Source organism: Pinus tabuliformis, chromosome Q (genome assembly GCF_031772625.1).
Source record: "Pinus tabuliformis cultivar Carrire ecotype Pingquan chromosome Q, CPIR1, whole genome shotgun sequence".
Lineage (NCBI taxonomy): Eukaryota > Viridiplantae > Streptophyta > Pinopsida > Pinales > Pinaceae > Pinus > Pinus tabuliformis.
Genome location: NC_142296.1, coordinates 423,513,288 through 423,539,554, shown reverse-complemented (window position 1 = coordinate 423,539,554; position 26,267 = coordinate 423,513,288). Strand labels below are relative to the sequence as shown.

General features: G+C 38.9%; 2 pseudogenes; both read left to right on the top strand.

Annotated features, from left to right (window-relative positions):
* The first annotated feature begins 2,934 nt into the window (after positions 1–2,934).
* Positions 2,935–3,879, top strand: LOC149220008 (pentatricopeptide repeat-containing protein CRR2, chloroplastic pseudogene; annotated as a pseudogene).
* A 4,216-nt stretch (positions 3,880–8,095) lies between these two features.
* LOC149220007 (pentatricopeptide repeat-containing protein At2g13600 pseudogene) lies at positions 8,096–9,040 on the top strand (annotated as a pseudogene).
* The last annotated feature ends 17,227 nt before the right edge of the window (positions 9,041–26,267 follow it).

The window sequence follows — 26,267 nt, the reverse complement described above, 5'->3', positions numbered from 1 at the left end:
AAATAATGCATATATGTTTGTCTCTACAACTAATTAAGTGGGATCCACATTTCACCCACATTTTTGACTCAGGCCAAGGGTAGAATATACTAGAGAAAGTGGCTATTTTAGTAAATAGTTGACGTATATGAAGTTATTGCTAATATTTTAATTGTAAATATTTTGAATATTTTAAATAGTTGTCTCTTAGAGCTTTTTTGCAAGCATATATATGCACTTTGTACTAACTGCTAATATTATTGCTCATATTTCACCAACATCACTGTGTCGGACTATGCCTGTTCTAGTATACTTTCTCTGCATAACGACGTCTGTAAAGCTTCGTCCGCATAGGTTATATCATTATGCTTATGTTCGTATCTCCAAATATGTTTCAAATAAGGCATGTGTTTGGAAGTGCATAAAAAGTATATTGGGTTGAAGAAGCTTTAAATATGCAGAATGCCGCACTTTACACTAAAGGTTTTTATTGCTAATATTTTAGTATTAAACAATGCATATTTGCTGCTCACAATAAGACCGAGTCAATTGCTAGACTTATACAATATTGTTGCTAATATTTTAGCAATAAATAATTCATATCTCCCTGTATCTACATCTAATTAAGATGGGTTCGCATTTCGTCACACTTCACACTAATTAACATGTAAGAGTTTCCTGTCATTCAAGTTTCATTGTGCTGAGGCTTACATTGTGTGGAGGTGCAGAATATTCTTAGCCCATGCTTGTTTCACACTGGTTGCTTCGCTCAACTATGTCAGCACAACTTCCTCCAAATACACTATATCTAGAGATGTATGCGAAGTTATTACTAATACTTTTAACTGTAAATAATGCTTATTTTCAAATATTTCGAATATATGTTTGTTTAAACTCTGGTGGAAATGCTCTTCGTGAGTATTTCCACATTTTGCACTAACTGCATTTTGCACTAACTGCTAATATTATCGCTGATATTTTAGTTAAAAAGAATGCGTATCAGCATTCAATTAAGTAAAACATAGGTCATTTGGTAATTTCAGAACAAAAAAGACAACTACGTATAGCTTTGATCGCATAAAAAGACAACTACGTATAGCTTTGATCGCATAAAATTTGTACAATATGATTTTATTGCTACTATTATTGCTAATATTTAGGTTACAAATAATGCATAACAATAGTCAATTGAGTAAAAGATATTCAACATACACAAAACAATATGTACAAAACTACATTTCATTGAACAAAAACTTTGTTTGTACAAAGGAATTTCAATGTATATACAAAGTTTTATGCAGAACTCCGCACTTGTCGCTAAAAACTTGTATCTCTAATATTATTGCTTAAATGATTTAATCAAATATTTACTCAGATAAATTGTAGTTAGAAATAATGTTAATTTTTATTTTAATCAATAACACAATATGAGATATAAAACAAAGTTTCAAAGCATATGGTCGATTGCATATAATTTTTTTTATCATAAAATCGATATAATCATATGGTTCACAACATGTTTAGATTCAACACATATACATTAATAACAAATTTGCTCTATCAGATTAGAACTAATTTAATTTAATTTATATCTATGATTTTTGGATTTATATTTTTTATAAGTATGATATTCCTTGCGTAAAGCTTTGACTGTGCCGAAGCAAGTTGTTGTGCTCAACGAAAATTTTCATTACAGTATTCTATTATAAAGAGATGTGTCTAGAATGCCAAATCATTTCCAAATGTTCAATTTCATTTAAAGCAATAACACAACAGTAAATGTAACCAAAAAAAAATTGAAAGCATATTTTTGGAAATTTATAGAAAACACTATGTCAAAATAAAATGTCAATGACCCTGAACATAACTCAGATTTATATCAGATAATATTCAAAACATGGTTTTCAAAGACAAAATTTCTTAAGTAGAAAGGAAATTGTCCAAAGAAATGTGTAAATTAAATGGATTTGTTGTAGCGGAAATTAGTGTTCGATTTCCTTGAACGGTAGCTGCAGCTAGAAAAGAATGGTCTTTAAGATGTATTACGAGTCCATGACTTGTTGAAGAAATATGGTGACCATTTTTTTAGTGTAGTCCTGGTAGGGGGTGTTATCACCCAAGAAAATTTTTTAAATTTTTCACATCAGTTCGATTGTTTGTCAAAGGGTTGGTGTCAATTTTGGGTCTAGTCTTTTCATCTGGTTTTAGAGTCTAAATAGTTTGAATAGGAGTCTTGTTAAGAGTATTGTTGGTATGTATAAAGGGGTCAGTTCTCTGTCTTAGTCTATCATTGGTCTCACATCTCACATGGATATCATATGTCCAAACTCGTTTGAAAGCTGAAATTGTCTAGGTGATTTCGTAGCGCCTGTAATCATTTTAAAGTGGTTTCGCAACACATAAATCCTTTTTTATCAGTTTCACAACGCAACATGTTTTAAGTGATTTCGTAGCGCATAATTCATATTTTGTACTCGCTGCGCTATGAAATTGGGGATTTGTCCTAATCCCTAGCCAATCTTACACAGCTGTCATATCCATCAAAATCCATTATCAGTGATAAGCTTATACCCTTTGCCTGTCAATTCGACCGCTTATCCTTATCATTAGGTCATTAGGTGTCGTCGTAAGCTCAGATTGCAAGTTTCAAAACAAGATATAGAATCTCGAAGCCTCAAAGTTCATGTAGCTGTGAGTACATGCTCACACATTGGTGGTCAGAGCACGATATGCAGATGTTGAACTAAATGTATACAATTACGCTAAATGATAAGTTTCATTACTTCAAATGGGAATCCAGGAAGGTGATTGACTGAGTTTCAGAACAAGGGGTATAGAATTCAGGTAAGCAACGAATTTGACTGCAGAGCGAGGGGACAGATATGGTGGTTGAGACGGACAGGTATGATGTTGCACAAACATGAGAATTGCCATCTGCATAACACATGGGATACCATGATTGCAAGATATGCCCGGCTGCGCCACTGCGAGGAGGTTTTGAATCTATTCATGCAAATGAAACAGGCTAGCGTGAAACCCAGTAAGTTTACATATGTGAATGCACTATCTGCATGTGCTCACCTTACAGCTCTGGAATGGGGTATGCAAATCCATGCTCATATCATTCAAACTGGGTTCCAGTCTAATGTAATTGTTGGGAGTGGCCTTGTTAACATGTATTCTAAGTGTGGGAGTATAGAGGAAGGTTTCCAAGTGTTTGATGGAATGCCAGAGAGAGATGTAGTTGCCTGGAATGCAATGGTTGTAGGTTATGCTCAGAGTTCTCGAGGTAGGGAGGCCATAGAAATATTTCGCCAAATGCTGCCGGTGTACAATAACTTGGACCACATCACCTTTGGTAGCATTCTCAGTGCATGTGCCAGTGTAATGGACCTGGAACTGGGCAGACAGATCCATGCTTATGTCTTCAGAACTGGATTTGAATCAAATGTTTTCATAGGAAATGCCATCCTTGATATGTATTGTAAGTGTGGGAGCTTAGAGAAGGCACGCCAGTGGTTTTTTAAAATGGTTGAACAAGATGCGGTTTTGTGGAATGCTATAATAGCTAGATATGCCCTAAATGGGAGTAGCGAAGAAGCCCTCGAACTGTTTGAACACATGCTACAAGCTGGAAAGAGGCCAGACTACATTACATTCATTGCTGTCCTTAATGGCTGCATCAAAGAAGGCCTCGTTCATGCAGGCTGCCGCTATTTTGAGTCAATGGATAGAGATCATTATATCACCCCAAGAGTGGAACATTATGCCTGTATGATTAACCTCCTTGGTAGTACTGGGCACATGGATGAGGTAGAGAAATTCATCGACAACATGCCATTTGAACCCAATGCTATTATGTGGAAGTCACTGCTTAATGCCTGCAGAATTCATGGTTGAATGAAGCGGCTGAGGTGATCAAAATGATGAATCAGAGGACGTAAAAAGGTACAAAGAATGCAGCTTGGTTAAAGTTTAAGGAAAGGGAGCTTGCATTTGAAGTGAAAAGATCACACTTACAGCCAACCGAGGTCCATGTAGTGCCTGAAATGCATGCCACAGGTCCTAATAATGGTTTTGACAATTGTAACAGTTACACTATCTCTGTATGGCATTTTGGCAGAAGAAACATTACACACTTTTCTCAAGTGTGATGGTTCAGTGAATTCCAACTTTGGACCTAGAACAACAAAATGAAGTGGCCCAGATTCTGGCATGTTTGGCTCACTGAGAAATGGTTGTTGGTTCTAAATATGTATATTTTGTGATGATGATACCTCTAGAATGGAACCTTGGACAGGAACTATGTCAGCCATTGTATTTTTCTATGAAGATTAACTGCAATACCTTTGACGTGTGTTTCTACTCGTATATCTCCTACAAGAAGCTCAAAAGAATTCACAAATTGAACACTCCAGAGGAGATTGCATTTCCAGGTAACGTTACAGAATGTAAAAACAGTCAAGGTTCAGGGAAAAACAACTGAATTTTGACTCTGATATAAGAGACCATGTCCAATGGGCAGGGAGTGATTCACCTAGGCAGGTTTCTGGAATTTGGGAAATGTCATATGCTGACCACAAGTTTACTCTCAAAGGGCACCACAAACAGGTGGAGGAAACATATATTCAAAACCAACTCTAGACTTTTGTTCTAAAGTGATCACATTTACTACAGTTCAAAATATGTCAAAACAGCTTAAAAGAGTTTTTGCCCTTACACATAAAGGAGGTGGACAACACATCAAGGACGTGGCCATCTGTTACATTTTGGATAATCAAAGATAAAGGACATGCCTCTTTGGATTCGAAAATTGTAAGGCAAACTAAAAACCGATGAGCAAGGGTAGTTTCCTATGTTTCAGGACATTGGAAAACATGTGCCATTGAAGACAACCATGGAGCCTTGAAGACCATCACAGCTAAACTAGAAGGGAACCAGGTGTCAAAGAACGAGGATGATTGTAGACCAAGGCTGTTATGGAATTAGAGTCCCACTTGATTTAGATGTCTAGAAAGGTCTGGTGGAAGTTTGTTACATTAAATAGGCAGTTGAAAGCATAGAACAGAGGCAGTTTCCTGTTTCTCAGCAAAGGTAAAAGGATACGACATCAAAGTCCAGCAAGCAGCTACAAACACCTACCACATCCAAACTAAAAGGGACCACTTGTCAGGGAATAAATCTTGATTGTAATAAATGCTATTGTTCAACATCATGTAGAATTAGAATCCTAATTGTTTTAGGTTTCTAGAGCTGTCAATTAGTACTCAGTTGTATTTATTAGTTAGTTAAAAAGGTAAATAGGTGTCATTAGAGGTAGTTATCGAATTCCCCTCATGCTTGAGGAGGAATATCGATCAGTTAGAATAAGAGTTCTATATATAGCTGAAACATCAATGTAATGAGGGTTGGAAAACTTTATGACAGAGCATTGTATTTGGCTTATGTGAAGACACAGTTTTAGTAATATAATTTGGCTTTACTTCTCAGGATTCATGAAGGATTTCTATGTTCAGAATGTGTGATCTTATCCTTTCCTTAATGTTTTTTACAGTTGTATAGATGTATAATCACTCAGAATTCACTGATTGTGCTCTGATTTCCTGTATGCATTTATAAACTGTGGTTCCCTATGAGTTATGTTCTGAATATTCAAATGTTGAATGCCCTGACTTCTATGTAAAGTCAAGATCATTGTTTATTGAGGTGTTGTTGACTCCATAGGCCCAATGCAAACTTGTTTAATGTTTTTCCAGCATCCATATTTGTCACAGTTATTTCACAAAGAGTTAGCCATCTTATCTTAATAAAAATCATTAACTCATCTAGAGAGAGCCCTCTCAGGTTGAGGAGGCTAAGCCTCAGCCTAAAGTAGGTTTGAAATAGTTACTTAGAGTCAACCTGACCAGCAGCCTATCAGGGTCTGATTTTGAGATAACATTTTGGTGCGTCTGCCGGGAGCCTGAAGATTATTCATTCCCGAAATCATGAAGCTGAACTTCTGAAGGTAGCAGGAGCTCAGAAGGTTTTTTTGAGGCTGCAAATCTACCTTGGCGACTCCATTGTTGAAGAATTCAAAATTCATAGATTCATGGTGATTCCACTGGTGTTATGAAGGACCCAGATGCTACCATTCTTATCTCAAGGTATGCATGCATAGATTTTTCAGGAATTCATGGTTTCCCAAATCATTTTCCCAAGGATGCATATTTTCTAAGGAATGGTCCAAAATTCAACGGAGAAAATTTGAGTTTAACTTTGAAGCATATATCAGATTTCTGTGATTTTACTGAGCTTCTTAGAGTTAAACATGAGGATGTTGGCATTATGTTGTTCTATGATTCACTTCAAGGGAAATGTAAACGGTGGATTGAAAGCTTTCCTGCCAAATCCATCAAGTCATTTGAAGACTTTTGGTTTATATTTTTGGAGGAATGGATAGATAGATCAGATGTGGTGGCAAACTCTCCTTCAATTCAAGGTTTCAAACAATGGAATGATGATCATATTAATGAAGATACAAATGAAAGTTTTTCTTTGTCCTTGTCCTCGTATCTAAAATCATTTGAGTGTAAGGCAGAGGATAAGATGAAATTTTTGGATGAAGTTGCTGAAGACATTGAGAAAGACATAGAAGGTTTAGAAGGTCAAATTCAGGCATATAGTTTTCATAATCATGATCATTATTTTCAGAAGCTTTCTATGGCAGAACACAAGGAGAGAGTGTTGCTTCCGTTCTCTTTCACGATTGAGGAACTGTACACTGTTGTTGAAGATCAGTTTGTACAACCAGAAAGTTACAAGAATCATCAAGCTGATCATGTATTCTAGGATCCTATAGCTAAATACATGGAAGAGTTTTACTCTCCAGTGTTTCAGTTTTTCTATGAAGATCAGAGGCAATTTCAGTGGCAGTGGTCATCACAATATCATAGTTGCTCTGAACTCCGAGGCAGTGAAAAAACTCAAATATCAGATGAGACAAATGATTGGCTACATTGGAAATTTCACATTGATTGAGCTGAAAGAAGTTTGAATTGATAGGGTAGGTAGGTAGGAAAATGCAAATAAGCTCAAGGTTGACTGAGCATTTTATAGTAGATATAGATTTCTTTCTCCTACAGTGATCATCAAGCTTAAGCCCGAGGTGAAGGCCCAAGACACTGGAAAGGGATGTTTGTCAAGCAAATTTCCGTTTGTAATAAAAAAGAGATAAAGCACTGGACCTACGAGTTCTTAGTGTACTACAGGAGCACACTATCCCAAGTGGAGCCACTGTTATCACCCAAGAAATTTTTTAAAATTTTTCACATCAGTTCGATTGTTTGTCAAAGGGTTGGTGTCAATTTTGGGTCTAGTCTTTTCATCTGGTTTTAGAGTCTAAATAGTTTGAATAGGAGTCTTGTTAAGAGTATTGTTGGTATGTATAAAGGGGTCAGTTCTCTGTCTTAGTCTATCATTGGTCTCACATCTCACATGGATATCATATGTCCAAACTCGTTTCAAAGCTGAAATTGTCTAGGTGATTTCGTAGCGCCTGTAATCATTTTAAAGTGGTTTCGCAGCACATAAATCCTTTTTTATCAGTTTCGCAGCGCAACATGTTTTAAGTGATTTCGTAGCGCATAATTCATATTTTGTACTCGCTGCGCTATGAAATTGGGGATTTGTCCTAATCCCTAGCCAATCTTACACAGCTGTCATATCCATCAAAATCCATTATCAGTGATAAGCTTATACCCTTTGCCTGTCAATTCGACCGCTTATCCTTATCATTAGGTGTCGTCGTAAGCTCAGATTGCAAGTTTCAAAAGAAGATATAGAATCTCGAAGCCTCAAAGTTCATGTAGTTGTGAGTACATGCTCACACATTGGTGGTCAGAGCACGATATGCAGATGTTGAACTAAATGTATACAATTACGCTAAATGATAAGTTTCATTACTTCAAATGGGAATCCAGGAAGGTGATTGACTGAGTTTTAGAACAAGGGGTATAGAATTCAGGTAAGCAACGAATTTGACTGCAGAGCGAGGGGACAGATACGGTGGTTGAGACGGACAGGTATGATGTTGCACAAACATGAGAATTGCCATCTGCATAACACATGGGATACCATGATTGCAAGATATGCCCGGCTGCGCCACTGCGAGGAGGCTTTGAATCTATTCATGCAAATGCAACAGGCTAGCGTGAAACCCAGTAAGTTTACATATGCGAATGCACTATCTGCATGTGCTCACCTTACAGCTCTGGAATGGGGTATGCAAATCCATGCTCATATCATTCAAACTGGGTTCCAGTCTAATGTAATTGTTGGGAGTGGCCTTGTTGACATGTATTCTAAGTGTGGGAGTATAGAGGAAGGTTTCCAAGTGTTTGATGGAATGCCAGAGAGAGATGTAGTTGCCTGGAATGCAATGGTTGCAGGTTATGCTCAGAGTTCTCGAGGTAGGGAGGCCATAGAAATATTTCGCCAAATGCTGCCGGTGTACAATAACTTGGACCACATCACCTTTGGTAGCATTCTCAGTGCATGTGCCAGTGTAATGGACCTGGAACTGGGCAGACAGATCCATGCTTATGTCTTCAGAACTGGATTTGAATCAAATGTTTTCATAGGAAATGCCATCCTTGATATGTATTGTAAGTGTGGGAGCTTAGAGAAGGCACGCCAGTGGTTTTTTAAAATGGTTGAACAAGATGCGGTTTTGTGGAATGCTATAATAGCTGGATATGCCCTAAATGGGAGTAGCGAAGAAGCCCTCGAACTGTTTAAACACATGCTACAAGCTGGAAAGAGGCCAGACTACATTACATTCATTGCTGTCCTTAATGGCTGCATCAAAGAAGGCCTCGTTCATGCAGGCTGCCACTATTTTGAGTCAATGGATAGAGATCATTATATCACCCCAAGAGTGGAACATTATGCCTGTATGATTAACCTCCTTGGTAGTACCGGGCACATGGATGAGGTAGAGAAATTCATCGACAACATGCCATTTGAACCCAATGCTATTATGTGGAAGTCACTGCTTAATGCCTGCAGAATTCATGGTTGAATGAAGCGGCTGAGGTGATCAAAATGATGAATCAGAGGACGTAAAAAGGTACAAAGAATGCAGCTTGGTTAAAGTTTAAGGAAAGGGAGCTTGTATTTGAAGTGAAAAGATCACACTTACAGCCAACCGAGGTCCATGTAGTCCCTGAAATGCGTGCCACAGGTCCTAATAATGGTTTTGACAATTGTAACAGTTACATTGTCTCTGTATGGCATTTTGGCAGAAGAAACATTACACACTTTTCTCAAGTGTGATGGTTCAGTGAATTCCAACTTTGGACCTAGAACAACAAAATGAAGTGGCCCAGATTCTGGCATGTTTGGCTCACTGAGAAATGGTTGTTGGTTCTAAATATGTATATTTTGTGATGATGATACCTCTAGAATGGAACCTTGGACAGGAACTATGTCAGCCATTGTATTTTTCTATGAAGATTAACTGCAATACCTTTGATGTGTGTTTCTACTCGTATATCTCCTACAAGAAACTCAACAAAATTCACAAATTGAACACTCCAGAGGAGATTGCATTTCCAGGTAACGTTACAGAATGTAAAAACAGTCAAGGTTCAGGGAAAAACCACTGAATTTTGACTCTGATATAAGAGACCATGTCCAATGGGCAGGGAGTGATTCACCTAGGCAGGTTTCTGGAATTTGGGAAATGTCATATGCTGACCACAAGTTTACTCTCAAAGGGCACCACAAAAAGGTGGAGGAAACATATATTCAAAACCAACTCTAGACTTTTGTTCTAAAGTGATTACATTTACTACAGTTCAAAATATGTCAAAACAACTTAAAAGAGTTTTTGCCCTTACACATAAAGGAGGTGGACAACACATCAAGGACGTGGCCATCTGTTACATTTTGGATAATCAAAGATAAAGGACATGCCTTTTTGGATTCGAAAATTGTGAGGCAAACTAAAAACCGATGAGCAAGGGTAGTTTCCTATGTTTCAGGACATTGGAAAACATGTGCCATTGAAGACAACCATGGAGCCTTGAAGACCATCATAGCTAAACTAGAAGGGAACCAGGTGTCAAAGAACGAGGATGATTGTATACCAAGGATGTTATGGAATTAGAGTCCCACTTGATTTAGATGTCTAGAAAGGTCTGGTGGAAGTTTGTTACATTAAATAGGCAGTTGAAAGCATAGAACAGAGGCAGTTTCCTGTTTCTCAGCAAAGGTAAAAGGATACGACATCAAAGTCCAGCAAGCAGCTACAAACACCTACCACATCCAAACTAAAAGGGACCACTTGTCAGGGAATAAATCTTGATTGTAATAAATGCTATTGTTCAGCATCATGTAGAATTAGAATCCTAATTGTTTTAGGTTTCTAGAGCTCTCAATTAGTACTCAGTTGTATTTATTAGTTAGTTAAAAGGTAAATAGGTGTCATTAGAGGTAGTTATCGAATTCCCCTCATGCTTGAGGAGGAATATCGATCAGTTAGAATAAGAGTTCTATATATAGCTGAAACAACAATGTAATGAGGGTTGGAAAACTTTATGACAGAGCATTGTATTTGGCTTATGTGAAGACACAGTTTCAGTAATATAATTTGGCTTTACTTCTCAGGATTCATGAAGGATTTCTATGTTCAGAATGTGTGATCTTATCCTTTCCTTAATGTTTTTTACAGTTGTATAGATGTATAATCACTCAGAATTCACCGATTGTGCTCTGATTTCCTGTATGCATTTATAAACTGTGGTTCCCTATGAGTTATGTTCTGAATATTCAAATGCTGAATGCCCTGACTTCTATGTAAAGTCAAGATCATTGTTTATTGAGGTGTTGTTGACTCCATAGGCCCAATGGAAACTTGTTTAATGTTTTTCCAGCATCCATATTTGTCACAGTTATTTCACAAAGAGTTAGCCATCTTATCTTAATAAAAATCATTAACTCATCTAGAGAGAGCCCTCTCAGGTTGAGGAGGCTAAGCCTCAGCCTAAAGTAGGTTTGAAATAGTTACTTAGAGTCAACCTGACCAGCAGCCTATCAGGGTCTGATTTTGAGATAACAGGGGGAACTGTGAGTTCCATTTTCATGTTTTTAGTGAAAATCTCGTTTTCAATTTCTCTAGTTTCTTCCTGCACCTCAATAACCGACCTAGCATTTTTCTTATTGACCTTGGAGAAAGTAATTAGCCCGTTGTCAATATGTCCTGTAGTAAAATCAATGATGTTATCAAACTCTGCTGCCATTTTCTTTTTTTTTCCCACAATTGAATTTGTAACATGTCATTTGAAATTAAGTTACAATCTTGCCCCATGCCCGGACCGTCTAAGTCTTTTATAATGTCCATTTCTCTGAAATAGGAATCATCTCTCATTTTGGATGGTTGCGTACAAACAGAGTTGATATTCTCAAGTGTAATGACCCTTTCCGTCCATTCAACTTCCAATTGTTTCACTTGTTCCACACATGGTAATGGTTTGATTTGCTTTTCAAAATGAGAGAGTATTGCTAGCCATTGTAAATTCATTGTTTGCCTTCTGTAAGATTACTGTTAACAAGTCTGTAAATTTCGTGATTTTCTCTTGCAAATGTGTTAAATTGAGAAGTGCTTGCTAGACATCTTCAATAATTTCTAATCTTTAACATATGTTATCAAGGATATATGTCTTCACTGCATTGAGCAGATTCACAGCGTTGTTAAATGTTTATGGTGGTGCAATCACAGGACTTGACGATGAAGGTGATCATACTGCCAATGGAGTCATTAACAAAGGAGCTAGACTTGCAATCTCTTGTAATTATTTTAATTTCATTTGCAACATATGATTTTCTGCAAGCAAGTTGGTAACATTTTGAGTAGATGTATCATTGGCAAAGTGTTGCAATATCATAAATTGGTAACATTTTGAATAATTGCATCATTGGCAAAGTGTTGCAATACCATAAACCCCATCGTATCGACGCTTGACAAATCAATATCTACATGTTCATGATCAATAATATTTTTATTTTCAAGTTTTACCTTTTCAACTCTCAATTTTTGAATGATTCTGTCATACTTTGCATTTTACAATACGTTAGTCCTCTTTTACAATTTGCTCCATTCTTTTATGATCTAAACAAATAGCAACCCAACTAGGTTGTTCACTGATATCAAGTGTAAATCTAAATTATGTTCATTGCTTTCTCTGTTAACGACAATTTTTCACTTGGGCGTTTGGACGGTATGTTCATGTTGACGACTTGTTCGCTGACCAATAATCAGTTTTCCAGAACTCGGCTTGTTTCTTTTTGTTTGAGTTGTGGATGACCTTAGACCAATAACAAATGTCAAAGGTGAAGATTGTTGTGCATGATTTAGTTGCGGCCTTCAGTTTTGATTGAAAGGATTATTATGATAAAGCATAAAAATTAAAGAATAATACTCTATAAATAAAATTCTCAATTGAAAGGGACAAACGTGAATAAAATAAAATACTAAATGAGTTGGAAAAGGGTTAAACAAATGGTTTTGGAAAAAGATCTTTTCAGCTCAACGAAAGTTAAATGGAGAGTATTTAAAAAAAGTTCTGAATTCTTAAGGGCAATGGGGAGTATTTAAGAACAAAAAGTTTGAATATCTAAATTTGAGTTTTATTGGTTAAAATTAAATATGTGATAAGAGAGGGATTGGAAATGATTAAAATAAATACATTTTAAGAGTCAGATATATATCAAATATATTTTATTTAGTTTAGTAAGTGTTATGATCAATATGTATTATGGAAGTAGAGGTGAATTAATAGTGGTTTATATTTTTTAAATTATAATAATTTAAATGAGATTAATTTGGATTAATTTATTTAAAATATAAAAAATATATATATATATTTTTAAAATTTTAAAATATAAATTAAATAATAATATTTTATTTTTTATTTATTAATGGTTTAGAGGGATCAAATCTTTTTTTATTTTAATAAAAAATTGTATTTTAAGTAATTTGATCTCTCTACCTTTGATAGATTTAGAGTTAAAATGAATCTAAATTGGTTTAATTATTAATTATAATTATAATTATAAATATAATTATTAATTTATGTTTTTATTTTAATTCAATTTAATTTTTAGTTTTTATTTTATGTAATTTGACCAAGTCAAAATGTTAGACATGATATTATATTACAACATATTTACCATATTGGATTGGAAAGCACCTCTTGATGCAATAACTTAAAAACATTTTTTTTAATAATTATTTTTTGGAATTAGGCATTTTGAATTAAGTCAAATGAGGATTACATAGATTAAAAAAAATTAGCTACTAATTTGCGTGAAAATAAACCAAACTAGTAACATAAGTTCAAAACTTGGAGGTTGTCAAGACCTTGTTTAACCAGACACGTCTTGTAAATAAAAATTTATAAAAACAAATTGGTTATGTTAGACTTTGACATATATCCACATAATAATACAAAAACTACCAATTATTATTACAAAGCAAAAACCAATAAATTATAACAATTATTGAGTAGAATCTTACTTTCATCTAAATTTTTTTTTAAGCTAATTTTAGAAAAATAACCCAAGAACATAGTACCAATTTCAATGAAATTAGAAAAAACTCCATCCTTCACAATTTATCCAAATATTTAATTCAATCTGCCCGACGAATACTGCTCCGGTATTGAGAATTTAAGGTGTTATAACGAGACGGTGAATCCTGCTTTCTCATTGACAATTTAGAGAGTAACGAGGATTTCGATAGGGTTTTGTTCTCAGTTGTCACCTCTAGAGATTTTGAGAAACATGGAAGAAGCCTTTGAACAAGTGGAGGTTACCCGGTGCTTCGAAACTGATAAGAAATGCAGAAGACAGAAGTTTGGACCAAACTCACGGGAGCTCACAGGTGCAGATCACCAGGAGCTCCCACCGGCTAATGCATTCGCTCCCTCTTATTCATTAATCATCAGGAATTAAATAGATACATAAGAAAAAACAGATTCCTAATTAATAGGAACTGAATGTCAAATAAAGAGCAAATCATAACTACGTAACCTATTCTCCATTAATTTCTAACATCCCCCCTTAATGGAGAAAGGGATTTTTAAACACACCTAAAATGTCCCTAAACAAATCAAACTTCAGTCTTCCTAGTGGCTTAGTGAATTGTGGTTCCTGTGTCCTTGGACACCGAAGGAGATTGAGATAGCGAATCGAAGGATTCATGCATAGGCGATTGTTCTCCTCTTATTTCTTCAATCATCTTCACAACATGACTCATCTTCGGGCGTTGCTCAGGGGGCACGGACACACAGACCATTGCGATTTGAAGCATGCCCACCATTTCCTCACAAAAAATGAGAGCTTGGCTCACAATGCTGACTTGTAAGTATAGCGCAGATGTTTCCTCATGGGGAGAATTCCTGATAGACCTTACTCCAAACTTGTCCGAAAAGAAATCAGTCTTGTGAATAGCCCAGAAAAATATCACCGTCATTACTGCAAGGTATGTTCCCAAAACAACCCCAGTTGCAAAAATTTCCTTCAATTTCCAGCTATCAGGCTGAGGGGATGGCTTCACGCGATCCTTAGGAATGGTCATAATTGTACCGTCGTTCAGAATGGCTATGATCAAAACCATGAATGGAGAAAAGTCGAATTGCCATATCAAGGCAATAAGGAGGAAACCCAACACAATACGAATAGTGATTGACACAACATATATCGTGTAATTATTCATTCTCTGAAAGATTGCCCGACTTGTTAAAACAACACTAATAATAACACTCAGCCCTCGCTCAGTAAGCACAATATCAGACACACTTCTAGCTGCATCAGTTGCATCTGCCACTGCAATTCCAATATCTGCCTTCTGAAGTTGCTTCTGCACTCCAACTGAAGTGTCGGTGCATCTGAAATTTCCTCGCATTCGTTGCATCAAACGTTCAAAGCACCAAAAAACATCAGCTTCATTTTCAAGAAGGACAACCATTGGAGAGCAAAGATCACTCATTCCGTGACAGTAACCAATGTTTTTGTCCATCCATGCATATACTGCCAGAATATCCCAAAGTTTTGCTAAATTGCTTGAATTCTCATAGAACTTCAGTGTCCTATCCGTACGGACCACATCTAAACCTATTTGGTGTAAAATAATCATCCACTGAATGATCTCTTTGTCCATAGGCATGCTACTTGCTATTTCCATTTTGCAATCATCTCCATTTCTGTCCATATCATGCTTTCTACCCACTTGGACCAAACTTTCCACCTCTGTCTGGTTCAAATTGACTTCTATCATAGATGTATTGGAGTCTGCATAACTATCTGTACCTGCAGAAGATTCACGAGCAATGCCTCCTCCTTCAGGATATTCTGGATTGTGAATAATACTGCCATCCTGATTTATCCGTGGTGTAGTTAATATAACACCACTCCCTACAGATGAATCCATTGTGTGGCAATCTGCTTTCAACTTCGCATATTGTTCTCTTCGACGTGTTCTGAGAGAATTTCGCTCCGCAAGGCTACTTCGACGGACTGCACCCAACGCTATTTTCATTCTAGTTGTCCAGTCAAGCGGAGTTCTCCCAGGACCACGATGCCACAGATTTTCAGCAGACTTATTTGACGTCATCAAGGTTTGCTGAGGCGTACTTTTCACATTCAACTTGTAGAGTCCTCCTATGCGAATACCTGTAGCAATGGGCTTCATCTGATCCAACAAATCTTTAATAATGCAATAAGATTTAAAAAATTCTACCTTGAGGTCCTGATCTGTAATCTTGGACACAGAAATCAGGTTCTTCTTAATGCCAGGAACATACCACACATTAGATATATTCCTGATCTTACCATCAGGCAGAGTAACAAGGACATCTCCATGTCCCTTGATCTCGTACCCACTATTGTCTCCAAGATAGACTTTTACTCCAGTGTTGGATTCTTTAAAATTTCTGAACCATTGCTTTTTACCTGACATATGCGAGGAGGCTCCAGAATCCATGATCCAAATATCTGATTCATCCTCCTCAGTAGCAGTGTCACCCTCGGCCATAATAGTCTAACATCCAGATTCTGATCTGGGTCTGTATCTGCATCTGCATCTGCCAAATGACTTGCATGCCTTTTATGATTGTACCTCTCTTGATTTGCCTTCTTCTTGCGACAAAATTTAGCAATATGGCCTATCTTACCACAATAAAAACATTCAGGAGCAGAGTCATTTCTATACGAGGTCATACCTTGTGGTGTCATTTCTGATTTGTTGCCCCTCCTCTGATCAGCCATCGCTCTCCCTTTTGGCTTGAACTTTGTTATCAATGCAAGATCTGGATCTTGAGGCTTGAGAGACGACCTCCTTTCCCCTTCATGTAGCAAAATTCCAGTAATCTCTTCAAAACTTGGAGGCTTTTCCCTTGCATTCAATCCAGTTATAAACATGTGATAGTCATCTGTCATACCGTTCATGGTGATTGTCACCAGATCATCATTTGCCACGGTTTGACCGATATCAGATAGTTTATCTTTAACTTCCTTTATCCGAGATAAGAATGACGAAACAGACTCATTCTCCTCCATCTTGATTGAGAGGATCTTCTTCTTGAGGAACAAGGTTCGACTGGTGTTCTTGATTTCATACATGTCTTTGAGAGTTGTCCAGATCTCATTCGCTGTCTTGCAATCCCGAATATGAGGAATGATGCAATCTTTAACTGACAATTTTAGTAGGACCTTTGCCTTCAGCTCCCTTTTCTCCCATTCTTGAGTTGTTGCATTCGTTCCACCATTTGCAACAGTTGGCTTACCTTCATCACCGATGACAATGCTGTAGGTATTCTGACCTTCAAGCAAAGTCTGAAGCTTAAATTTCCAATTTATGTAATTGGAACCATCCAATTTGCTGCTTTCATTTAAATAATCTGCCATCTGAGAATTCATCTTTGAAAAAAACAGGCTACCCCGGCAGTAGCGCAGATCACAGATCCTTCAAGGGATCGAGCAATGTTCTCACACCGTTGCCTTACGCTGCTCCCTCGGGGCCTTCTCCAAAACGCAACCTCCAACAGATCACCAGCCCAATTGACAGCTTCGATCTTAAGGCAGAGGCGAAGGCCCACTTTGGCAATTTCTCTACGCTCCTTCGTGCAGCGCAATTTGCAAATCACAGGCTAGATCGAAGGCGACCTCTAGATAATAATGGAGCAGCTCCTTCAACACGGCCTCTGAGCACAGATCCTCAGCAACAACTCCTCAGGTTGTAGCTCTTCGGCTTCTCTGGTTTGGCGAAACTCTTAATGGCATCTCCTTTCTACCAAATTCATTTGAACCCAAATACCATTTCACACGATCATATCCACACATCGACCATTACAATCACCTTCAGTGGTCGCTCTCTGACTCTGCAAAAAAAACAGAGTTCTGCAACTTCATCAATTGAATGGGAATGGTCTTCGATCGAGTTACATCAAATGGCATACAATCCACGCAGAAAGTTTATCACGACTCTCCGGCAGATTCCAGGCAGCACAGCGTATTCACTGGCACACATCTCCTCCCGATTTTATGATCTCTGGCTCCAATCACAACCGGAGTCCATCCCTTCCTCGAAGACACGAACCTCACCACGGCCTGCGGTGCACCAGTCTGTTGACGAGGAATCGTCTGTGGATAGCGAAATTCTGCCTCTAATGAACGGTTCTGTTGAAGCCCAACCTGTATTTATCGCCCGACAAGATGTCAGTCTTGAAGCTTAAGGTGTCGGTCACCGGTTCGATCCACGTCCTCTCCTCTTAACAAGCAGCTCTGCTTGCGATCTGGCCGCAAGATTTCAACACCAGCAACGAGCCACACGCAGATTCAAGATTTCCAACCGAGCTCGAATCTGGTCAAACCTCCACTTTGGCGTAGCGCCCATCCGATGAGCTGGAGAATCCTCAGCACCCTTGCAGGCACAATCAATCCAACCGCTTGACCTCTGTTGTCGATATGCTGCCACGATCTGCTGGGCAGTCCAGACCTCGACCTCCGATGCACAAATACGCAGATCCAACCTAAGCACCTCACTTCCACGCACGATCCAGCCGGCCACGTCTTTGCAGCCTTCCAAAGTCACGCACAGCTTCAGCTTACAGGATTCCCAGCACTAAGCTCTGATACCATGATAAGAAATGCAGAAGACAGAAGTTTGGACCAAACACACGGGAGCTCACAGGTGCAGATCACCAGGAGCTCCCACCGGCAAATGCATTCGCTCCCTCTTATTCATTAATCATCAAGAATTAAATAGATACATAAGCAAAAACAGATTCCTAATTAATAGGAACTGAATGTCAAATAAAGAGCAAATCATAACTACGTAACCTATTCTCCATTAAGTTCTAACAGAAACAGTGGCACTAATTAATGCAAATTGATGATACCAAGAAATTTTACTGTGAAGCTTTTCTTGAGCAGTTAAATAAGAAACATGTAAAGCCTAATATAGTCTTCAGGAAATTAAATAATTGTGATGCATTGATAACTTTAGTTTATGTGATAGAAAAACAATTTATTCATATAAGAATTCCAAATATAAAAAATATTTAGATTTTAGTAGAATATTATCATAAGTATAAAGTTGAGTAGAGGTTTAATTATTTTATGATTTTTATTTTCGACTGTTTTTCTAAATGAGATTTGAATTTAAAATCTAGTAGGAACTTTATTGGATTTAAACTAATTAGTTTATATCTTATAAATATTTTTAGGCTAAATATTGATAAAAGGTTGCTAAATTTTTTAACAAATAGAAAAATTTCATTCTATTTTGTAAATTATAAATGTTGATATTTTTTTTTATTTTTTTTTAAATTTAACAAATTTGATATTATTTGTAAATATTTCCAAATATCAAAATTTCAAAAAATAGAAAAATTAATTATTTTACTTTATTCATACTTGTTATTCATGTCTAGATATTGATTTTTTTTAAAATTTAATAAAATATGATAGGGAAATCAACTATTTTACTTTATTCATACTTATTTCTAATGTTTATTAATTTTTAAGAATAATTTACCATTTCTATATTATATAATTAATAGATTTCATTACACCACAGGTTTGCATTAAATAGAAATTGATGGATAGAAATAATATTTGACTCATTTGATTGACGGTGATCGATAAAAACATCTAGTTTTTGTTCAAAATAACTCTTTGAGTCAGGAAAGAAATTTCCATTCCCCAGTTTAAGAGTATTTCTTGAAGTTGTTCTATTTAAATTTTTGTCTATATCTTGATTATGATTGGGATTTATGATTCAGATTCCCTTCCTTTAACAGCAAATGCCAGACCGCATATATAAAATATTTCCACGTAGATATTTGTAAATAATCATGGACTATACTTCTGTTGTCGTTTTGTACTAGCAGTAAAAGGAAATGACAATTTACTGATTCCGTTATTTCAAGTTAGTTGCGGGTTGAAAACATTTGATGTCAGCGAGATATGTCGGCATTGGCCGACCTTGATACCTTGACGAAATAAAATCTGGTAATGTGGCATGACAAATGGAGTCACTTGGGGGACCATGAAGCGGGGGCCAAGAAATTGGTGGACCCACGATGGTGGTGGTTTCGTCGTCGTCTTCACTGCATTCTTTAGGTTTCAAATCCGTAGAGAAAAGAGATGAATATTCGAATGAAAAAATCACTGCAATTCCTGCTCGTGACCATTCTTGCTGCAGTGTTGCTAGTGTCCATCAACAAACTGATAAACAAAGTGGTTGTGTACAGTATTGTGAACCAAGCATTGGTCCGAACGTTTCTCATATACGGGGACCAGCTACTGGCAGGCCCCGACCATAGCGGTCAGGGCCATTGGTTGAGTTGGGTGCGTCCATGTGCGATGGGTGCCCGAACTCGGTTATGTGCGACGGTGGGTAGACTTTTCGGTTTAATGCGATGATTTGAGTTGGGCGCGCCCACGTGTGCAACGAGTGCCTGATATCGGTTATGTGCGACAAGTTGTGCATATGTATTCTCGGTTATATGCGACGAGTCGCGTAGAGGCATTCTCGGTTAAGTGCAACAAGTCGTGCGGAGGTGTTCTCAGTTTTGTGCGACAAACGGGCGCACCCATGTGCGATGGGCAAACGCGCCCCAAGACATGCGACGAGAGAGTTTATAGGCCGACTTGGGCATGCGATGGAGGAGGCCAACTTAACTTAAGTGGACCCGACAGACATGGAGATGTGGCTGGGCCGACATGTAGAAATGGGTAGGCTGACCCATACTTGGGTGGACGGCCGTGTCACTTGAGTGTGGAGACATGGGTATATATACGCCATGATGGAGAGCATTCAAGGCATGAAGAAACAACAAAACATCAAGGGTGAAACTTGGTCTAAAGTTTCATAGAGTTTGGGAGACATAAGGAGAAAACCGGAGGTTGGGTAAGGCTGAACAGGTGCGAGCCGAGCTAAACGACTTGGGGGAGATTGAACGGGTGCGGGCTGAGATGAACGACCTGGGCGGGTTTGAACGACCTAGGCAAGGCTGAACAGGCGCAGGCCGAGCTGAACGACCTGGGCAAGGTTGAACGACTGTGGGTCGAGATGAATGATTGCGGGCTGAACTACGTGACCTAGGCAAGGATGAACGACTGCGGGCTGAGCTGAACGACTGTGGGCTGAGTTGAACAACCTATGCAAGGTAGAACGACTGCGGGCTAATTTGAACGACTGTAGGCCGAGCCGAACGATTTGGGTGGGGCAGAACGACCGGGGCAGGGCTGAATGACTGGTGTGACAACAAAGTTGAAGAATTGTTCTAAGGCAAGGAAACTTGAGGTTTCCTCATATTTGTGTGGGCAACAAGTAGCTGGCAGTTATGAGGTTGTGACACGACATTTGGTGGATTGTGCAGGCCAAGGCAAGCCGTAGCACAAGACTATTGTAAAACTTGTAATTGTATATTATTGTACATTACTGTTATATATTACTGATACAGGCAGACTTTACGGGAGTTTCCCCTCCCAAGTATAATTGTGTATACTTGTATGATTTATGATTTCCGCTGCATAATGAAGATGATGAATGTTAATTAAAGTAAATGTTATTCCGTTGTGTTGTTAACACTTGAAGAATCAGAAAATTGGATAAGTGTTGGAGTTAGGCATAGTCCATACACTCTAGTATTGATTAAAAGAGAAAGTGTAGTGGTGTTGCACCTGCGTATGTGCGGTTGAAAGACTACCGCCAGGATACGGGCGTGACAGATGGTATCAGAGCTCGATTTAGGGTGAGTTGAGCTTGTTGAAGATTGAAGATTGTGAAGCATGTCCGTTTTGTAGAAAATGGGCTTTACAGGGATTATGAGCTTTGAAGAATGGCAAAGGCACACCATGGGGTCGAGTCAAGCTAAACATTGTCTACTTGTAGAGTTGGATGATATACAACAAAGATTTGTGGAATGGAATAAAGAATTTCGTGTGACGAAAGAAGCTCTTCATGCTTTGTTTAAGGAAGGGATCTTTGACATGAATGAAAGTGAGTTCCATCAACTCATGGAGAAAGTGGACCGTATGGAAGAAAAGCTGAAAAAGTTAAAGGAAAGGCAAGAGGTGCTTTTGAAGAAGAAAACAATCGAACTTGAAAGGAAATTGACTCTTGAGAAAGAGTGGGTCGTAGCTGTTACTCATGTTGAGGAGGAAGTTGCGGTACATAATGAAGAGGAGCTTAGTGGGATGGAACCTACTATAGTTGAACTGAACTTGGAGGATGTTGCAGAGGTGACAACAAAAGAGGAAGAACTTGAGGCACCATTGATTGCTCAAGTTGAGCCAGATTCGTGCATGATGCAGACATTGATGATAGAAGGCACTCACATGAAGGAGCCTCATGATGAAGTAAGTATTCCTATTACTACTTGTGTTTCATTGGAGCTTTTGGAAGATGGGCCATATGCAGGGAAGGGCAAAGACAATTTGTCGATGCAATGGGAAATCGTTCCATGGATGACTATGATGAGACCTTGTATATTGGGGAAGCAAAGACCATGGATTGTTGCAGAGCCTGTTGGGGTAATTTTTGACCTTATGGTAGAAGGTGAAAATGCCCGTGACAAGGGAGGAATATGATATTCATTGCAAAGGATGGGTCATTATTTAGCCATATGGAGAATTGGATATGTGCCCGGCATGACCCATGGACATATTGGAAAGAGGGAACACCAGAGTTATGATGATATGATACTTGGGTAGACTTCTTCATGGCTAAGACCAAGAGGTAGTCTTGGTGGATCTTTAATGGGGAAGGCAGTGATGATGGAAGGAACCTGTGACATGATATGATATGATGTGATATGTGGTTTGAGTGACCAAGGGCACTAAACTTGATTGAGGACTAGGATGTGATGACCGATGTTGTGATGAGTCTACTGAGATAGACAACATGGGTAGCTAGAGTCATGGACATTGAGTACAAAAGATGGAGCATGACAGACTTCATGCAGGGACATTATGCAGGAGCACTTATAGAGATGTTACTCATGGCATCCAATGAGGAGTGCCGAGATAGGGATGTTGTGCGGATGGACCTATTGATGCGACATGGAGACACTTTACAGATGAGTCGATAGATACGTTGTGCACATGTGTACAACAAGGCCATGCACTGGTTGGATTTGTGAGAAGACTATGGAGTATCTATACCACATGAAGGGCAAGGGTATCTTGTGGTGGCACTTGAGGGCGAGACATGTATGCTTGCCGGAGATGTTGGATGGAGATGATTCATAAGGGTTCAGGACTTGAGAGGGTTGCAGTTGATGGAGGATTCATATTATTTGGAGTTGATGGAGGTATAGTCATGGTGATGCCTTGGTGGTAGCTCTTGGGCATGGTTTGAGTTGATGAGACTTGACCACTTTGATATACATGGTGGCTGATTGGTTTATGACCATGGGCAACACATGGATGATGAGGCAGGCGTAGACCTTCCCCTTTGACAACTTTGATGGATGGCATATTGCAGATGAGATGGAGGTTACTTCATGGACCTAGATATGGCACATTGATCATTGGTTTGATGAGAGGATCTTTTCATTTTGAGGAGGTGAGCCTCACACAAATGGATGATGATGCTTGGATAGATACGACTGATTGATATGCAACACATCGACACCAACATCATGGAAAACATGTTGCAGATGTGATGGAGACTACTTCATGGACCTGGGCATGGCTTACTTTACACTTTGATAGAGATGGGATGGATTATTTATCGAGTTGATGTTGTGACATGATGCTAGAGAAATGACTGACGATGGCATGAGGAGGTGCATTCTCATGGTTTGAGCATGACAGCTAAACTAATCACCCAATTAGTTCGAGTCACGGGGGTCTATAGTGTACTGATATATGTTTGAGTTGAGTTGGACTATCATGGCAGCAATTCACATGATGACGATACATGATGAGTCAACACAATATATGTTGCAGTGATAGCATGTAGCTTGAGTTGGAGGGACCAACCTTCCATGGTGGGGTAGCATGTGGAGATTGCGACGGATGTGGTTGATGATCATGGATTGAGGAGACTTCCCATTCGTGGAGTCATGAACCTTGATGGTTTATGCGATGATAGAGTAGAGGTGGGTAGCATGAAAATTTTAGAGATGTTGGAGCTAGCGACACTTTGCAGCAATATTATAGAGTTGTCGAGGATGACAACCTTATTTAGAGTGGGGGAGAATGTCAGGCCCATGAGTTGAGTCAGGCGCACTATGTGCGATGGGCACTTGAACTTGGTTATGTGCGACGAATTGTGCGGAGGCGAACTCAGTTATGTGCGACAATGGGTAGACTTCTCAGTTTAATGCAACGAGTTGATTCGGGCATGCCCACGTGTGTGACGAGTCGAGTCAGGCGCGAACACGTGTATGAAGGGAACCCGAGCTCGGTTATGTGCGATGAGTCATGCTGATGCATTCTCGGTTATTTGCGATGAGTTGTGAGGAGGCGTTCTCAGTTTTGTGTGACAAACAGATGTGCCCATATGCAATGGGTGGACGTGCCCCAAGACCTATGTCGGGAGAGTTTATAGGCTGACTTAGGCATGCGATGGAGGAGGCTGACTTAACTTAAGTGGACCTAGCGGACATTGAGATGTGGCTGGGCTGACGTATAGAAATGGGCAAGCTGACCCATACTTGGGTGGACAACCGTGTCACTTGAGTTTGGATACATGGGTATATATGTGCCATGATGGAGAGCATTCAAGGCATGAAGAAACAACAAAACATCAAGGGTGAAAATTGGTATAGTTTCGTAGAGTTTGGGAGACATAACGAGAAAACCGAAGGTTGGGCGAGGCTGAATGGGCATGGGCCAAGCTGAATGACCTGGGTGGGTCTAAACGACCTGGGCGAGGATGAACACGTGTGAACCAAGATGAATGACCTGGGCGAGGTTGAATGGTCACGGGTTGCGCTGAACAACCTGGGAAAGTTTGAATGATTGCAGGCTGAGTTGAATGACTACGAGCTGAATTGAACGACTCAGCCAAGGCTGTATGACCGCGGGCCGAGCTGAACGACTATAGGCCAAGCTGAACAACTGTGGGCTGAGCTGAACGATCTGGGCGGGGCTAAATGACCGGGGTAGGGGCTAAATGATCTGGAAATGATGCCAAAGGGGTCATATGACCAGGTGAACCTTAGCTTGAAATTCATTTGTTTAAGAAGAAAATTTGCCTCCTTACTTGTTTCCCTGGTGTTACATATAAATGGTCCAACCTGTGTCTTGATCTTGAACTGAGATTTTTTCTTTGTTGCAACAAAATGGAGGTCATCCATATTTATCATCTGTCTTATATATTCTAGTGAGAAGATCCTCATAGGAACAAATTTTGGCAGCCTGTATGGTGGAAATTCACACCCATAAACTCTAATCTCAATATAATTTTGGTACAAGTACCAATCTCCTGTCTTAGTCTGCTCACTGAGATGCAAAATTCTATGTATTTCTGGTCCTATCCTAGGTTCCACTTCACTATTCAGCAAGCATGCAACTGTATATAAAAATTGATCTACAAAGTCACTGAAAGTAAATTCATTGGAATGCTTCCTAATCAAGGAAGTCCAATGAATTATTGATTGAGCATTTCCCTGCTCATCTAATTTCTACAATGAAAACTGGAATCTCTCGGCCTGGTGAAACAAAAATAGATGCACTAATACAGAAGCATATTTAAACACTACTTTTGTGGAACATGACATAAGGCTTCTCTCCTGTGGAAAAAACTGACAGAAAACCAAGGATAGGCTCATCAACCCACTGATTGGATTGATAGCCTAAAAGACATGATACTAGTGAGACAATCTGCTTGGTCATGTCTGGAAACATAGAAGATGGGTAAGGTGGATTCTTTTTAGGTAACTAGACATCTTCTGGTAGGAAAATCTCAAAAATTTTGGCTCTTTGTGGGAAGGTAAGCTTCTTGTAGAGTTCCATGAGGGAATCTACTAAAAATGGGCTCAGGGAGTCATTGTTTGGGATATGGAGCATTTGGTTTATTGACTTAGGGGTTATGGTGAACATAATGTCTCCATTCTGGGCCACAACTACCCTCTGACTAGGGATATACCTAAATTGACACCAGGAGACAAATTCAGGGAAATGGTGTGTCTAGGGAAAGATAAATTGGGGTAGGAGAGAATCCCAGAGGCTCAGTTCATCGCTCTGGTCCAAGAAGTTCTATTTTAACCAGTTGTGGAGTTCATACAGGTCGAACTCACAACTGGTTTCGATAATTTTATACTCCTGGTCCACCAGAGGTTGATGGTCCAGGTCTATGATTGGGGGTAACATAGGGTTTTCCTCTGCAATTTTAGATTTTCCTTTAGGGGCCAATGGTAGAAGAAAAATGAATAGAGGGTTTGAATTACCCAAGAAACTGGAGGAAAAGCGGGTATCAGAGGTGCAGATTGGTGATTGGCTATATGCACGCTCCCAACAAGGGTTTGGATCACTATTGTAGTGGCAGGTTCTACTGATTGGGCACATCCATAGGTTCTGGTTGATTAACAGAGCACTATAACAACTCTGGTACAATATCTTGAAACAACAAAGAAAAGGTGGATAGAATGGGATTGTTGGGTTAATATAGGCAAATGGCACTTACCATTGCAAATTAGCGGTTGGAGGCGTGGGTCCATTGTCGCAGGGAACAAACAAATATTAATTGGCAACAGTTTAGAGATGATGTGGCAGGTGGTCAGGTGGCA